The sequence below is a fragment of the Canis lupus genome, chromosome 16 (assembly GCF_048164855.1).
Source record: "Canis lupus baileyi chromosome 16, mCanLup2.hap1, whole genome shotgun sequence".
In the NCBI taxonomy this organism is placed as follows: Eukaryota; Metazoa; Chordata; class Mammalia; order Carnivora; family Canidae; genus Canis; species Canis lupus.
In genome coordinates, this window is record NC_132853.1 from 51,994,862 (window position 1) to 52,013,889 (window position 19,028).

A 19,028-nucleotide genomic window follows, 5' to 3' on the forward strand; every position below is an offset into this window, starting at 1 on the left:
ATTCATATGCAGAAAAATGAAATAGGACCCCTATATCACTTGAAATGGATTAAAGACTTAAATATAGGATCTGAAACCAAAAATTACCAGAAGAAAACATAGGAAAAAGCTTCTTCACATTGATCTCGGCAATTAGTTTTTTGGATTTGACGCCAAAACACAAGCAATAAAATAGAATATAAACAAGTGGGACTACACCAAACTGAAAAGCTTCTAAATAGCAAAAGAAACAATAAAAAAAAGTTTAAAGACAATCTATAGAATGGTAGAAAATATTTCAAATCATTTATCTAAAAGGAGTTAAAATCCAAAATGTATAAGGAACTCATACAACTTAAGAGTAAAAAAAGAAAAAAAAATCAGTTAAAAAATGGGCAAAGGATCTGAATAGACTTTTTTCCAAAGATGACACACAAATGGCTAACAGGTATATGAAAATGTGCTCTATATCACTAATCATAAGGAAATATGTCTGAAGCACAAGGATATATCATCTCATACCTGTTAGAATATTTATTATCAAAAATATAAAGATGGCAATGATGTAGAAAGAAATGGAACCTTTGGGCACTGTTGCTAGGGATATAAATTGGTAGAGCCACTATGGAAAACATATGGAGGCTTCTCAAAAAATTAAAAATAGAACTACCATATGATCCAGAAATTCTACTTTTGGCTATGTATCTGAAGTAAACTGAATCACTACTGGAAGAGGTATCTGCACTCCTATGTTCCTTTCAGCTTTATTCAAAATAGCCAGCAAATGAAAACAATCTATGTGTCCATCAATGGATGAATGGATAAAGAAAATGTAATGTACGTCTACAATGGCATATTTTTCAGCTATAGGAAGAAATTCTGTCATTTGTTACAATATGGATGGATTGGGGGTATTATGCATAAGTTAGATAGAGAGAAATACTGTAGGATATCATATATGAAATCTAGAACTCCCTCTCCTGCAAACTCATAGAAACAGAGCAGAATGGAAGGCTAAGAAATGGAGGAAATGGGGGGATGTTGGTCAAAAGATACAAACTTCCAGTTATGAGATGAATTAGCTCTGGAGATATAATGTACAGCATGCTGATTACAGTTCATAGTACTATGTATTATACTTGAAGGTTGCTAAGAGAGTAAATCTTAAATGTTCTCATCCCAACCCCCCACATAAAGTAATTATATGAGTTGTTGGATGTATTAACACAATAAACTTATTATTGTGTCATTCATTTCACAATATATATGTGTATCAAATGATAATGTTGTATATCGTTAACTATACAATATATCAATTATATCTCAATAAATTTGGAAAAAACACATGTTAAAATCGTTTTTATATTTCAAAGCATGGGCAGTATTTTAGTTATCTTTCTATTGATACATAATTAAGGTTTTCTGTAACACAGGACTGTCAACTTTGAAATTTCTTGAGACTTGGCTCCACAGACTACCATGTACTCATTGTTTGTAAAGTACTCTGTGTGCTTGAGAACGTACTTTCCATCTAAGTGCAGTGTCTATATGTGGCTTTTAAATCAAGATTACTATTTCTGTTATTCAAATCTTTCTTTTTGTTTAAAATATTGAGAAAGGAGAGGTACATGAGGTAATATACTCCATAAATTTTTCAAATCCTCTTTTCAGATTTGTAATTTTTTCCTTTATATAAAACTTGAAGGTATGTTATCAGATGCATATGCATTTAGAATTTTTTAAATCTTCCTGATTAATTAAACCTTCTATCTATTTATACATTTAAAAAACTAAGTTAGGGAATATCAGTGTACCCAATATTAGGGATTAGAATATGGCTACAGTAATCTAGACAGGATGGTTCTGGTGCAGAGAAAGACCCATAGATCAATGGAACCCAAATGATTTATGGCAAAGTTGTACACACAGTTTACTGGAGGAAGGATAGCCTTTTCACCTAACAGTGCTAAAGCAAGTGGACATCCATAGGCTACAGCAATAATAATAATAGTAATAATAATAATTTAAAAATCTCAACCTAGATCTTACACCTTATACGAAAATTATTTCAAAGTAGGTCACAGACTTACAGGTCAAATATTGAAGTACACAATTTAGGGGAAAAATGAGAAACTCTTTGGCGTCTAGGGCTGGTTAGAGAGTTTTTATATTTGATACTGAAAGCATGTTTCAGAAAAGGAAAAATTGATAAATTTGATAAATTGCTAAAAATTGATAAATTTGACTTCATCAAAATTAAAAATATTTTCTCTGCAAAAGACCCCGTTAAGAGGATAAAATAAAAATCATAGTTTGGGAGGCAATGTTTATAAACAACATATCTGATAAAGGGATTTATTATATATAGAATATGTAAATAATTCTCAAAACCAAATTTAAAAAAATAATCTAATTAAGATTTGGGCAAAAGGCATCATCAGACATGTTACCAAGCAGGATACACAGATGAGAAATAATTACATGAAAAGATGTTCAAGAACCACCTGGGTGGCTCAGTTGGCTAAGCGTCTGCCTGCCTTTGGCTCAGGTCATGATCCCAAGGTCCTGGAAAGGAGCCCCCTGCTCAGTGGAGAGACTCCCTCTCCCTCCCCCCCACACTGTGCTCTCTCTCACAATCTCTCTCTCTCATATAAATAAATAATATTTTTCAAAACAGATGTTCAATATCATTAGCCATTAGGGAAATACAAATTAAAACCATAATGTAATATTACACACCTCTCAGAATAACTAAAATTTAAAAAGTCATAACACCAAATGCTGGAAAGGATGTAGAGAAAATTGGTTCATTGCTGGTGGGAAGTAAAAGAATATAGCCATTCTGGAAAATAGTACAGCTGTTTATTCTAAAGCTAAAAATGTATTTTCCAAAAAACCTAGCAATTACTGTCTTGAGCTTTTATCCCAGGTAAAAGATCTATGTTCATGAAAAATCCTATATACAAATGTTTGTGGCAGCTTTTTTCATATTAACTAGAAGCTGGAATCAACCTAGATGTCCTTCAACAGGTAAATGCTTAAACAAACAGTGGTACATAAAAAGTAGCAAACTATTGATACACATACTTGAATGGGTTTCAACGAAATTAAGTTGAGTGAAAAAAAGTCCATCTCAAAAGTTTATTCACTGCATGATTCCATTTTTAGAACATTTTTGAAATACCAAAGAAATTGACATGGAGAACAGATTAGTGGTTGTTAAGGGTTAGGGGTTGTGCAGTGAGAGGGGATGGATATGGATATAAAGTGGTAGCATAAGAGAGTCTTATGGGATGGAAGAGTTATGAATCTTGACTGTGGTCATGGTCACATGTAACTACATATGTGATATAACTGCATGAAAATACACACATACACATACATACACCAGTATTTGGATAGCTAGTGAAATCAATCTGTGGATTGTACCAGTGTCAGTTTCCTGATTTTGATCCGGTATTATATTCATGTAAGGTGTTAACATTGGGGATCTTTGTTAGGGGTGTTTGGGCCCTCCCTAGAATTTCCTGTGAATTTATAAATATTTCAAAATAAAAAACTTTGAAAAGCCATATTTGAAATATCTTGAAATTATTTTGCTATTGCACAAAACAAGCAGATTTGATGCTGTCAATATTATTTTCAAACCTGCATGCATTAAGCAGTAAAGACAAGACATAACTCATTCCTAAATATAAAAGAAACTTGAGCAATCAAGAATAAAAGGATGCAATTTTATAATCCTTACACAGGTACTATTTTATAGCCATGATAAAGATTGGAGGTAGAAAAGAGAAATACATAAATGATTAGTGCAAAAATGATATTTAAAATATTTAACAACTTTTATGGTCTGGACACTAATCACTCAGAGTAGATGGGGGCCAATTATTACAGACGTCAGCCATAAACAGAAGAATTGGTATCTATGCAAAGCAGTGGAAAAATCTATCCTATATGATTTATTTTGATTTTATTTTATTATTTCCTCCACAAAAGATTTATATTCCTAAAGTGTTGGTATTTTGTAGTACCCCTAAGCTGAAAACACTGGAAAAGGTACTATATTATTGGATGAAGCATACCTCAAAATGCTGCTATAAAAAAATCATGACTAATATGAATAAGTACCAGTTAGCAAAATAAGAACAGTTTCTATTAAGATGATATTTTAAATTTCCTCAAATTTTTAATAAAACATCCTAAATATCATTATAAAAACAAAGTAACATTCAGATTAGTTCATAATATTTAAAGATAGGAGTTCAAAATATCAATGATTTTTCAATTCTAAAGTTTCAGTACTTGAGGGGTATCTTTAGAGTCTGTTTTTTTCTAATCTTTTACTCATTCATTTGAGAGAGAGAGCAAGTGGATGAGTGAGGAGAGAGGGGCAGAGGGAGAGGGAGAAGCAGATGCCCCACTGATCAGGAAGACCAACATGGGCTCAATCCCAGGACTCCTAGATCATGACCAGAGCCAAAAGCAGATATTTAACCAATAAGCCTCCCAGGTGCCCCAGAGCCTGTTTTACTGAATTATTCCTAGGGGAAAGCTATCAAGGTACTTTACAAACATAATCTTAGGTTTATTAGATCAGGAAAACAAATATTCAAAGGTGAAATTAATTTGCTCATATTTATTGAGAAATTAGGGTCATTAATTATCAATACAAATTTAATGAGACAACAGGCCAAAGCCCCTATTTGAAAAAGAAATAAACTATGCATTCTAGGAACAGAATGTGAACTACAAAAATAAAATTATGTGTTTCCTAATCTGTGTGACAGTTAAGAAATTCACTTAAGAAATGACCTACAACTACGTACAGATGGCTAACAGACACATGAAAAGATGCTCAACATCATTCATCATCAGGGAAACACAAATCAAAACTACAATGAGACATCACCTCACACCTGTCAGAATGGCTAAAATTAACAACACAGGATACAACAGATGTTGATGAGGATGCAGAGAAAGGGGAACCCTCTTATACTGTTGGTGGGAATGCAGACTGGTGCAGCCACTCTGGAAAAGAGTATGAAGGTTCCTCAAAAAGTTAAAAGTAGAACTACCCTGTGATCCAGCAATTGCACTACTAGGTATTCACCCAAAGAATACAAAAGTACTAAATCAAAGGGATGCATGTATCCTGATATTTATAGCAGCATTATCCACAATTGCTAATTATGGAAACAATCCGACATCAATCCATAGATTGATGAATGGATAAAGAGGATGTGGTACACACATATACAATTGAATATTCCTCAGCCATAAAAAAAGAATGAAATCTTACCATTTGTGATGACATAGATGGAGCTAGAGAGTATTATGCTAAGTGAAATAAGTCAGAGAAAGACAAATACTGTGTGATTTCACTCATATGTGTAATTTAAGAAATAAAACAGATGAACATGGGGGGTGGGAAGAGAGAGAAACACCAGAAAACAGACTAACTATGGAGAACTGAGGGCTGCTCGAGGGGAGGGGGGCAGGGGGATGGGCTAAATAGGCATTAAGAAGGGTACTTGTGATGAGCACTGGGGGCTGAATATAAGTGATGAATCACTAAATTCTACACCTGAAACTAATATTACACTGTATGTTAGCTAATTGGAACTTAAAAATTTGGAAAAGAAAGAAAAAAGAAATGACCTAAAATTGATTAGTGTTTTCTATTATTTTAGAATAGGCACCCTTCTCATGGTCTCACTCATACGTGGAATATAAGAAATAGTGAAAGGGACTATAAGGGAAAGGAGGGAAATCGAGGAGGGGGAATTAGAGAGGAAGACAATCCATGAGAGACTCCTAACACTGGGAAACAAACGAAGGATGGGATGACTGGGTGACAGGCACTAAGGAGGGCACTTGAGGGGATGAACACTGGGTGTTATACTATATGTTGGGAAATTGAATTCAAAGAAAAAAATTTAAAAATAAATGCAAAATAAAAGGAAAACTCAGTACACTATATTGATATATATAAAAAAAGGCAACCTCCTCTTGAAAAAAAAATCCACTTAATATATATTCCAAACATAGCTTATGCTATCTTCAATTATGTGCATTTTGGACACCATTTTTTTTAAAGATAAATAACTCAAAACTTTAGTTTTAACTAAATGTCAATGGAAATGGAGTTCTCACATAGGTAAAGAGGTTAAGATTATGTGATTGTTTTTACAGCAATATGAGAAAACTGCCTTATAATTCATACACATTGAATATGGAAATGAAGCCACCTAGTATGTACAGCTGTGATTACAATTTTCTGAGAATTTAGAGCCATCGTAACAGAATAGAGGGGGACAATCTTTAATCTATCAATATTAGGCTGGAATTAGCTAGGCAGATAATTTTAGCCTGCAAGGGTTTTGTTCATTTCCATCTCTCCAGGATACTCTAGAATAATTCAAAGCTCTTTAGGTAGGCCAACTATTCTGAATTCTTCCTCTTGTCTTCTATGAGGCTCATTTGTTGGCTCAGAACACACAGAAAAGGAAAAGAAAGGAACAGTTATTGAGAGCCTGTAGTGTCACAAGCACTGTCCCTTTTATTTGTGAAGCTGAATCTACAGGAAACAGATATCCTTCCCATTTTTACAGGTAAGAAACCTTAGGTTCTCAGAAGTGAAGAAGTACCTTTCCCAAGAGCCCACAGATTTGTGTTCGGATTAGAAGTTTCCTTGACTCCAAATTTCACACAATTTCTTCTTCTGAATGTGATAATTTAATTACATTTCAACTTTAAGAAAAGAATGATCCTATGAGGTGTCTTCAAAAAGACTTATTTATTTATGAGAAAGAGAGTGGGGGGGGAGGGGCAGAGGGCGGGAATCTCAAGCAGACTTCCCCCACTGAGTGCAGAACCTGACATGGGGACATGGGGCTTCATCTCATGACTCATGAGATCATGACCTGAGCTGAAACCAAGAGTTGCACACTCAAATGACCGAGCCACCCAGGCACCCCAAGGCTTGAATCATGTTTGATGTTAACCCTATAGCTCAGTGAATCTTGGGGGATGTGTCACCACTGAGATATATGTGATCAGCAATGTCTCAGGAGAAACCCCATGGTACTGATTGTGGGGGCCAGAGACACATATGTTGATGTTTTTTATATGCAGTTCACTGATCTTGCCTCCAAACTGTTTAATAGTTAACCACTATTTCTGTGGCGTTTTGTAAAAGACTATATTGGCTTGCTAAATGGCACTCCCCCAAATACTAATATTAGAATCCAGTAGTAGGTGGAGATTTTTTTTTTCTGCTATGTAGACTGGTGCTAAAACTCTAAAAATGCAGAGCGATGACAAATGCACAGAATGTAGTGACTTTAGTACTTTCGACTGTATTGTGAGAGAAGGAAGTATGCGTTCACGTTTAGTACATTATGCTTCAAGATAAAATGGTTGCTTTGGTGTCAACAGATGGTTGTTTAATATGTATTTGTATGGAGCCATCTATGTTCCCATGTCCCCCTTGATAACAGTAAGAAAATATTTGCTAGTTTTTTTCTCTAGCCCAAGAATAATTTAAATCAGTTGATAACCTCCCTTCCATCACTCTTTCACTCAGCTTCTTCTTTTGTAGTTGACCAAGGAATTAACTTTATGTACCAGTGTTAACAGAACTAAAAATGTCAACATTTACAGATCCATATCCACACACGCACACACAATACATATGCACATTGATGACAGTATGCACATATATACAACATCATGGAATTCCATTTTGAGAGATCAAAATTTTAATTACGATAATAATAAAGAATTTATAGTTATGCAATCCAATAAGCTCTAAAATGTTCAATTTAAAAAATACTGCATAAAACTTTTGCTTCCAGGTAGGATGGAGTGAGAAGCTTATAAACCATGAGAACACAAAAAAAATCTACACAAAATGTAAAAAATAAACAATTTAAAGGCATCAGCACTGCTGAAACAACAGGCCTAGGATTCCAAAGAGGAGAAAACCCTGAAGAAGTGAGGGAAGAATTTGCAGCTGATTTTGTTGATTCTGGGCTGTGGTAAGAACCCAGACTGCCTAGGTAGAAGACCACTGCTAGAGGTTAGGGAAGCCAGCCGAAAGCTGAGGAGTCTTGAGAGCCATATGTATAGATCTGCATACCACCGATTCTTTAATAACCAGCAGAATGCTATGCCTCTAAACACAAAAATCAATAATATTTATAGGTCCACAAGACTGTTTCTCTATATATCATGTTTGATGCCAATGACAAAATATAGACTTGAGAGATCTTAAACAGACAACCCATTATCCCATGATGACATCTGTCAATTCAGAAGCTGCAAGGTCTAGAGGCAAACAGCTAAGCTAAAACCCCTGAAATGCACCACAGGTTTTTGGCAGTCTTGCAATACTAGGAAGAAAAAACATTTTTAAAATATTGGCATTTAAGATCTGCCAAGAGGAAGGCCCCACATGAACACACGGGGCCAGGATTTGTCCTGTGGACCAAATCCAGCCTGCCTCTATTTTCTGTATGGTCCAGAAATGAAGACCAATTTATATACTTTTAAATGGTTGCCAAAAAAAAAAAAATAATCAAAAGAACAGTATTTTGAAATTCAAATCCTGAAAGTATACAAAACTCAAATTCTCTGTTCATAAACAAAGCTCCATCAAAATACATCCATGTCCTTTAATTATATATTGATTTGTCTGCTTTTGCATAATGAGTAGTTACAAAGAGACTGGATAACCTGCAAAGCCTAAAATATAGGCTACCTACCCTTTATAGAAAATGCTTGCTGACCTGCAAATAGGCTGTTAGTTGCGGGAGAGAAGGCCCCCAACCTCTTCTGCTTTTCTCACTGGGTAAGGGGTTTGTGCCTTTGAGGGTGCTGCTTGGCAAGACACCTGATACTATGAGTGTCTTCCATCCAGAGTCACCTGAAATCTGTGGTAGGTAGAGAAAAGTCATAGAAATTTCAGGCTGAGAGGATGTTAAAAATATCTGAACTGCTTGTAGGATTGGTCAATGTCAGAGATGATCTTAGAGCAAAGTGATTGCTTTTTATTTAATGGATTATTCTCCTGGCCCTGCTCCCAGGGAGAAGAGAAAGGTGAGCAAGCTGAACAGCTGGCTCTGGAATTTCAGCTGGGGTCCTATTAATATGGGAACTTCCTGACCTGCAATGCTTCAATTAGAGTCATCAATTAAGCTTGCTTCTGCTCCTCCATTGGCTGACTGCCTGGAAATGAGCCTCCTATTTCATAATACACGTCATTGTTAGATTCCTTAAAGACTCTAAAGTTTGATTTGCTTTACAGATTTAAAGGAGAAAAAAGCTATTCTGACAATGCTGTTTCAAAGTAAATATTAAAATATCAAACACCTTGATTAGGACGTTTTTTTCTTTTATCATTATCACTTTCATTGGATTAGATATATTCTTTGTGTAATTTGGGAGACCCAGCAGGGGATCTATGAGAGGAAACAGAAAAAATGCACTGTTCCTGGGAAATATACAATTTGACAAAGATATTATTTGACAGAAAGTTGTCTTTGTGATGAGCACCAGGAAAAGAACTAACCTCCATACAGTATATTTAGTATATTTTAGAGGCCTTAATATGCTTGAGATACACAGTATCTGCTTTAACCTCTGCTATCTGTGAATCATTTGGACTGATAGTTCACATCATAATAATGTTCTGACTTTTCTCTTTAGGGTATTACCTAATACCCTACAGAAAATAGTCAAATACAGTCAAATAGCAGTCAGATAGCAATACACTTTTACTTATTTATTTTTCCAATTTCATGAAACATCTGCTCTTTTCAGAGTATGTAATTCAGGTCTTAGAAGTGAGACTGCCACATGCTAGTATGAGCTAGAGTAAAAGTTGAAGATATAACAGAGTTGGAAGAGAAATGTACCTGAAATTGAACAGAAAATTAAAGCATTTTGAACTCAGAGGCTCGTACCGTGTCTGTACTTATTCAGTGGCATGTTGCCATCTAATAAGACTTTTAAAAATTGAAAATGGAATTCGGGGTAATAGAGTTCTAAAAGTAACAGAGAAAATGAGAAAATTGAGTCAGAATGGAGGCCATTACTACTTAAGATATTTTCAGAAAGTTAGAAGTTTTGTGTTCAAAAACAATTGAAGAATAATTCAGTGAGAGTAAAATATCTTTTTTCTGAGACTTAATTGTTTTACCGCAACTTTTCCTTTCTATGCCACAGGTACCATATGAACAACTAATTTTACTCCTAGGAAATTTCCTATTTTCCAAACTTGAAGTTATTCGAATTTAGGCATACTGAAGTTTATTTCAACATGTGGATTTTTCTTTTTCAGCTCTCATTAAGAACTTACTGCTATCCTGAGGGTCACTCAGGCATCACATGCACCTCATTACAAAAATTTCATATTAGTCCTAGATTTTCTTGGTTCTCCCTTGATGGCTACTGCTCTGTGAACTGCTTCTATATTAAAGCTATTTTGCCGCTTTTAAAACAAAATTCCATTGGTGGAAAGTTCCTGCGGTGCATGATTCTTTTTGTATGCTATTCTTTTGTGTGTCACATATTATCTGGTTTAAATATCAGTGCCATCCAGCTTCTAAAACAGCTGGTGAGCTATGCCCTTAGTTTTATAAACATGGTCCTCCCATTCTAGACATCTGAAATTTCTCTGGGTAAAATGTCCTCACCTGTAGTCATTAACAATATTTAAGAGAGACCCTGCTAGTCTTCTCATGAATGTTGGGATCCATGTTTTCATTGTATTATCTATTGTTTCATTCATTGTTCAATTACAATTGCATCATTTTCCCTAAAGCACACTACGTACCATAGTTAATTGTCTACACGTATAAAAGCAGTAATCAGATCTGCATGCGGTGTTAAAAGTTTCACTTCTGTTGTCCTACTAAAGAGGCAAATCCCATTGCCTCTGTAAACTCTTAGTTTCATCAAAATAATTCCAAACAGACCCCAACAAGAAAACCTGTGTTATAACTCCTGTCCTATGTAAAAGTGTCCAAGATGCAAACCTTTAAGAGATAACCTTCAATGGTACAAGTGGTGTAATATCTAAAGCACTTCTGGAGCTGTTTCCATAATGCAGTTAAAATCATTGTACGAGTAGTCTTACTTGTTATAACATAGAGGTGACTTCATGCCATTTTTCAGGAAGCCTGGAAATTTTTTCAAATTCCTATAGTTAGGGAACTATCATACAATTTAAAGAGTTATTGTTTCTGCACCGAGCGCACACTATTGTATTATTTTGCATTCTCGTGTTGTCCTCTCTCGTGGATGGATAGTGCTGTACTTCTTCCCTAAAATATGAAGAGCCCACCCCCTCCCTCCTGAACTCACTCCACACTCATACAATCATCTTAGAATGTTGTATAATAGAGAACAGCCAATCTCACCCCCACGCCCCCCCCCCCACACACACACACCCGCCGCCCCAAACAACACATTCTCTTAACCAGGGTCTCAAACACTCAGCTCTCTCTGCTAAAGCGCATCCTGCCTCTGCTGGTTGGAGTTTTCACAAACCCAAGCCTAAATAAAGGAGCAGTGTAGCTGCTGTAGCACCTCCACTCCCTGCTCAGCACAGGAATTCCTTAGTAAGCACATGAGTCCTACAGGACAGTAGTGCATTACCTCCCTGCCTTCTAACTCTGGGACACGATCCTTGTCCCAGTACAACGAGTCACAATTCAAAAATAGGGGGTGGGGGGAGGGTAAGATAGAAGAGGGCAGCTTTATCTTTTCAGAGATGGATGATGGGCAAGCATCCCTATGTTTTTCACCTGTCACTTTCCATGCGGAGAGTCCAGACGCAAAGTGTCACACATGCGTGCGTCTGTCCCCGGAGAAATCGTTTACTAGCCCACTGGACAACAACCCAAAGTGCTTTATATCGTGTCCAAAGAAATGTAATCTGCGCTTTTGAAAATGGAAACGCGATGGCCAGGAACATCTCTTCTCTTCGGCTGGCCTTGCTGGGTAGTTTGTACTTGAAGTAAACCGGTCCCCACCCACACCCCAGTCAACCGCAGATCCAAAAAGGCAGGGGAGCTGAACGCCACCGGCAGCCTACCCGTCCCCTCCGGGGAGAGCACCGCGGGAGCACCTCGGGTTGGAGGAGGGCTCGGCAACCCGAAGGGACCATCTCCTCAGCACTGGGAGGAGAGACATGGAGCCATTTTTCACTAGGTTCACAAGCAAACGTCAGCTCACAGCTGCTAGTGCACCGCCGGAGCGCATCTTAATGTGGCCCAGAGGGACCCGGCCAGTCACCCTCACGGAACCTGTTCTTAGAGAGCCCAGCACAGATCTGACGCCCTCCGCCTTGAGCATCTCCCTGATGTAGTCTCTGCCAAGTGCACAGCACAGACCTGCATCCAATTCAAAACTAAATGCCTCTCCCCCATTTCCTCTTAAAATCATGTTATTCAGACACTTCTGAGCTAATAGTTAAAAAAAAAAAAAAAAAAAAAAAGGAAGAAAGAAGAAGAGGAAGAAAAACCCACCTCTCCCCACTCCCCAGCCTCCTCCAGCTTCTTGACTAATACCTCTGGGCAGTTCACTTCAGAATGGAGCAGATTCCTGAGTGCACAATGGCAAACTGGCAGACAAGTCCCCTGTCACAGAAAGCACAGGCGACGCTTTCTTTGTAAAAAAAAAAAAAAAAACAAAACCCCCCCCCACACACACAGGAAAATACAGAGGCTGGAACAAAAGACAGTGTCCCCGCACAGCGAGACGAGGCATCGCGCGCCCGTCTTGCGCGCGCCTCCGCCCGATCGTCGGAGCGGCCTCGGCATCCGCCGGCGACGACCCCGCGTCCTCCCCGGGCGGGCGGGCTCCGGCTCGGGGGGCAGAGGCCGCGCCGCGGGCAGCCTGGGGCGGGCGCCCCGGGGGTCGGGGCCATTTCAAACTTAGCATATTTGGTCTCAATTAGGTGGAAAATGGAGATAAGGCGGGCGCAGCCCGAGGTCTCGGGGCGCCGTGGCAGGCCGGGGAGCGCCGGCTCAGCAGGTCCCGGGCGCCCGGCCGAGCCCCGCAGCCCCGGGGCCGAGCCGCAGCCCCCCGCGCAGCCCCCCGCCCGGACCCCGGCCCCGGCCCCGGCCCCGGCCCGACCCGACCCGCGGCGCCGAACAAAAGCCCCAGCCTGGCGGGCGGCCCCGCGGGGGGCGCGGCAAGTTGGGGCTCGCTCACCTGGAGCCGGGCGCCCGCGAGGCCCGGGGCCCGCTCGTCCCGCCGCACCTGGCCATGCTCCTCGCTCCGGCTCGCCGCGGACCACCTGTGCCGGCGCGCCCCGTCCTCCCGTCGGCGGCCCCGGGCGCGAGCAGAGCAGCCGCGGCCCGGCCTCCGCGCCCCCCGCACGCGCCCCGGGCTCTGCCTCGTCGAGCCGCGCGCAGCCACCGAACCGCCGCGGACGCTTTTGTTTTCCCTCCTCTCGCAGACGAGGCGCGCGGCGCTCGGCCCGCCCGCCGCAGCCCCCACCTGCAGCCTCCGCGCCGCCCGCCCCGCCGGGGGCCTGCCCATCGCCCCGCGCACCCCGCCCGCCGCGGGCGCCGGCCGCTCGCTCCGGGGCTCCCCCGCTCGGGAGGGGGCGGCCCTCGGCGCGGTCAGGTGACCCCCGGCGGGGCGCGGGGCGCGGGGCGCGGGGCGCGGGGGGCGCGGGTAGTACACGCGCGGGCACAGTCACGGCACCACGCGGCGAGGGCGCCCGAGCTCCTGCACGCGAAGGCACTCGGGGCCCCCTGTTCGCCCCGGAGAGAAGCTAACACAGGACCACGAGGTGTAATCAAAGTTCTCGGTGTGGATCCCGAGGCCGCTCACTTTCAGAACCGCCCGACTCAACAGTGGCGGCAGCGCTCCCTCCCGGGGTAACGGGCCCCGGGGCGGCCACGAGGGCGGAGGTTAGGGCGACGGGCCCCCCACCCCCACCCCCACCCCCACCCCGGCGGAGGGTCTGTCCCGCGGGGGGCCGCCCGGAGGGGGGCCGAGGGGATGTCTCTGCGGAGATGTCAGTGCGAGAGCAGAAATTTCCGTGCAAACCCCAAGAGCTCCAGAAAGCGGCGCGGGGGGGGGGGGGGAGGCGGGGAGAGAGGAGCGCACCAAACCCCCTCCCTCGAAACGCAGGGAACACTTACCTGCCAGGTATGCGCCCCGACTGCCAGGTGGAAGGAAGCAAGCCCAGGACGCAGACGAGGTCGCGGGGGTGGGGGTCGTCTGAGCCCGGCTGATGCACACCAAGTAATCCACGTTAGGGGGTCCGGAGCCCCTCGCCCCATTCCCCGCACTTTCCACCCGAGGCCAGCCCCGGGCTGCGCGCTCCGGCCGCGCGGAGATGGCGGGAGCTCGCCGCGGGGGTTCCCAAGTGCCGCGTCCCGGAGCTCCAGGGCGCGCAGCCCCGACGCCGCGCCTCGCCTTTCTTTGCTGCGCAACGCCGGCGCGAGCCCGAGGTCCCCGCCGGCATCCCCTCTGCAGGCCCGGACAGCGCCCGGGGCAGCTCGGCCCGCGGCCCGGAGCTCGTAGGTGCGCGGGGCCGGGGAGGCGGAGGGAGAAGCGCGGAGCGGCGGGCGGGCGAGCGGGCGAGCGGGCGAGCAGCAGCCTCCTCCGGCCCCGGCAGCCCCGCGCGCGCCCGCGCCGCCTCCGCGCTCTGCCCGCCGCCGGGCCATTCGGCCCTTATATACCAGCCGGCCCGGGGGCGTGGCCGGGGCGTGGCCGAGGCGGGTGGGGGCGTGGTCTAGGCGTGGCCTGAGCGGGGCAGCCAGGGAGCTGCACTGCTTCCTGGGAACTGTAGTTCCCTCCACCCCATCCCAGCTAATGCACAACAGCTGTCGGCATGGTTGCCGCTCGCCCTCAACAGCGGTGCCCCCTTGCGCCCTCCCTTCGCAGGGAAGGCTGGGATTCCCGCCTCGCTGTCAACTCCGTTAGATCTAGGCTGGTCCTTGATGCACAAGGTGGGGGACCTCAAGCCCCCTAAACGCCCCCCGCGATGACAAGCCTGGAGTCAGACAAACCGAGCTAGGTTGCAGTCCCAGCCTGCCGAGAACCGCCCGTGTGACCTTCAAGGAAGCGTGTGACCTGCGAGGCTGCAGAAACTGAAGTCTGATCAAGAGCATGGCAGCTCCTCAGATTCTTCATCTGAAGCAAAGGATATTAGAGTTTGCTTCATCTGAAGCAAAGGATATTAGAGTTTGCTTCCATCTGAAGCAAAGGATATTAGAGTTTGCTTCCACCGGACAGAGAGAGCACAAGCAGTATTAACCTCACGTTAGAGACATAAGCAAAGCTGGGAACAGTTAGACAACTTGCTTAATGTCACAGAGCAAACAACGGAGTCTGGACTCGAACCGAGAGTTCTCTCAGAGACATCTCCACTTTCTCCACAGTTCCAGATGGTCTGTCTATAAATCCCCCTGCAGCAGGACTGAATCCTCTCACTCTTGTGCTAGCTGCACTAGGGTTCATTTCAGGAAGAGCGGGTGCTCTGCACAAGCTGGTATAAGAATGTGGCTGAGGGATGCCTGGGTGGCTCAGGGGTTGAGCATCTGCCTTGGGCTCAGGTTGTGATCCCCGAGTCCCAGGAATGTTGCATTTAAGATGCTACAGAAATGCTTAGGAGGGGCAGTCCAGTGGGCAGCAGTTAGAGATATGGCCCTGGGACATTAGAGGAAAGTGAAGGCTACGGGTAATCGACAGTATTTCAAGCTATGGGGCTGGATGTCAACTCTAACAAGATAAAGATGCCTAAATATAGGTGAGGTTAATGTCAAGGAAAGGTTTCCTGGGGATATGATTTTTAAGTATCAGTTTAAAGACAGATTTTCTAAGATGATGTAAAGCTGTATCATCTTTGCAAGCATTCGATCTAACACTGCAGCCACACATTCACTGAAGGACAAATATAACAGAATACAGTGTAATGAAATACACTGAGCTGAAAGACTGATTTTACCTTATGGAGGTCAGGAGTCATGCTGTCCTCAACATGGTTAACAGCCCAGCAAAGGTGATGGGGACAGGATGAGTTCGGGTGTTCCTGGGTCCAGATCTTAACACTGTTACTAAATAATTATTACCTTAGTTAAGTACCTTAAGCTAAGTTTCAGCATATTCTTTGATAAGTAAGCATACCATGGTTATGGGACAAGAAATAACGTATGGGCTATATGTCTAGCACATCTTATGCATTCATTAAAGGAGAGTTGCCATTATTTATTTTCATTGTTATTTTTGTGACTGTCAGTATTAACCAGGTTAAAGCTACATTTCTACGGATAGAACAATACTGATTTCTATCATCAAAGTGACATATGTCAGAGAGAGAAACATTTCTGATCTGAGACACTGAAAGATCATCCCATGGCTTTTCTAGGTGATATAATGCAAAAAGTAATGGCAACAGGGCCCCTGGGTGGCTCAGGGGTTGAGCGTCTGCCTTTGGCTCAGGTGATCCCAGCGTCCTGGGGTCGAGCCCCTCATCAGACTCCCTGCATGGAGCCTGCTTCTCCCTCTGCCTGTGTCTCTGCCTCTCTCTGTGTGTCTCTCATGAATAAATAAATAAAATTTTTTTAAAAAGTAACGGTGACACCCTTCTCCCCTGTGAGCCTCCCACCAGAAAATTCCAATGTGCTCCTGGCGAGGGAGTGCGGGGGAAGGGGGGTTTCCACCCTAACGGTGGGATGGAGGGACACTCTTCACGGGAGCTGAGTGGATGTCTTCTTTAAAAAGAAAATTTTTTTTTTTTTTTTTGGTCACACAAAACCCAGTTGTGAAAGGAAACGAAAATGCCAGCCCTGTTTGACAGACATCAGATTTATGATCATTTTTTAAAGCCTCAAGTACGTCACAAGAATTGGCCCACCCACTGTACTGCCCCAACTGTAAACAGGGCCCGCTGCCCGGTGCCTGCTTCCCCCCCTATCGGATCTGTGGTCCCCCACCTCTGGACAGCCCTTGTTTCCCTCCCTCGGTCTCTGGTGGGTTAGAGACGCCTGGCTGTATGGAGACGAGGAGTGCCCCGTGGAGCTCTGCGGGCTAAACCCCTAAGACAAACACGGCCCGCTCACGCCTGCCCCGTCTGCAGGCAGCCCGCAGATGCTAATAAACACGGTTGAGGTTTATGGTCTGCCCATCGATTTCTCCATCCATCTCCTACCCGACAAGTCAGGAGATCTTTTATTCCCCCCTGCTCTTAGCGTACGAACTCAGTAAACTGTTGTCAGGCTTGGCGATACGTTTATGAATTTTGGCCTCCAGATGTGGCTGGAAATAAAAGTAAACACAGGGCATGAACAACTGCATTTCAGGTTTGTGCCCTGCGAGGCTGAGTCTGCAGAACCGGGGCCTGGAGAGACTCGTGTGCCCTTTTCAACGAGACACCAGGAGATAGGTAGCTTTCCTAAAGGTAGGGATGCTATTCTGGGCAGGAGGGGGATGCCAAGGTCATCGGGAAATGTGAGGGCAAGGACTGGAATGCAGGGATTTGGCCCCTTATCCAGAGTCACTCACAATCCGGCCCCTGCACCGCTGGCCCGGGGCCGGCGGGGCGGGGGGGGGGGGGGCGGGTGGTCACAGCTGTGTTCTCCAACTCCAAGTAGGACGCAAACCTGGTGGGTGGGGGAAAGGCTTCAGATTGGCAAGAATTCTAAAAATCCCTATCATGCGATCTACTTTGCTGGTATCATTTATCCAGAAAGAAGACACACGGAGGTGTTCAGAAAAGAGGCAAAGGGGTCAAGCGTAAGCGGATAGGTCTGTCTATTCCAACCATGAACCAATAGGTTTTATTTGAGTTTGCGAGTCAAGAATAGTAGTGGGGCTAGGGAGCCTTTAAATCAGAAGGTCAGCTCACCCATCCCTAGTGAGAAGCAGAGAGAAAGTAACACGCACCTCTGAAAAACGCAATGTGTTCTAAGTTGGCATTTCTTCTGCTTTTTCGTTAGAGGAGAAAAAAGGGAGGGGGGGAGACAGAGTGCTAGGCAGAGCATTTGGCTGAAGTGGAATACCGCATGTCTTTTTGGAGTGTATTTGTTTTAGCAAAGTAATAAAACAAAAATTCATAAGGCAAAGGTTTTCTTGGTAACAATTCAGTGGAAATATTTGTGAAGTCGTGACCAACTGCACATACTGAAGATGTTCCCCCTGGAAATGGCTTGGCGAGGTGACAGGCTGGGCATGTGGACTAACGAGGGGGCAGCGGTCACTACAATCCACCTTTGTTCAGTTCCAGGGAAGAGGCTAATAATTCATCTCCAAACATCGAGTAACGGACCAACATCTGCATGAAAACTGGATCCAGTAAGCCAGCGAGAATGGTTGCTCTGGGGGAGGTCATTAGCTCCACGCGTGGCACTTGCGTGGTTTGGGTTGTACCTATCTGGAGTTTATATCTTGTTTTGTTCTTGAAGACGAACCTGAAAAATCTAGTCCTTGGATAAGAAATCACAGAATCATTGAATTACATCCTCAGGAAGATTCACGAAAGGTCAACCATGAATTCTCTGCCTCTGTACTTCGATGTCGGGGGTGGGAGGGGGGCACAATGCATGCAGCAAGCTAGTTGGCTCAGTGTACAGCCCTGAAGTGTGCTCTGACATTCTTTTGGAACTACGTGTTGAGATATAAAGATGGGAGATCTTTAGGTTGTACCTAAGAATCCAGATTTCTGGATAGTTTCGAAAAATGAGAAGATCCGCAGCCCCATACGTGTATTCCTACACGGGAACAGTAGCCACCTGAGAAGCAGCTGGGTGTGTGCCCGCCAGCATACTGTAATCTATACTAGGCCAAAGCACCGGCCTTTTTCACTCACTTGGGTTACCTCTGTGGTCCCTGTAGGCATTTGAATTTATAATCCCTGGTCAAAAAGCATCTCCACTAGACACTTCTCTTGATCTCTTTCATGGCACTGTCAAGGATGGATTTTGATCCACTCAGCCCTCCTACCTACGTAGAAATAACATAGTGTAGTATAAAGGGGATCAAAGATAAGAGAAGATCAATGACTGGCCCTCTTGGATTTCTTG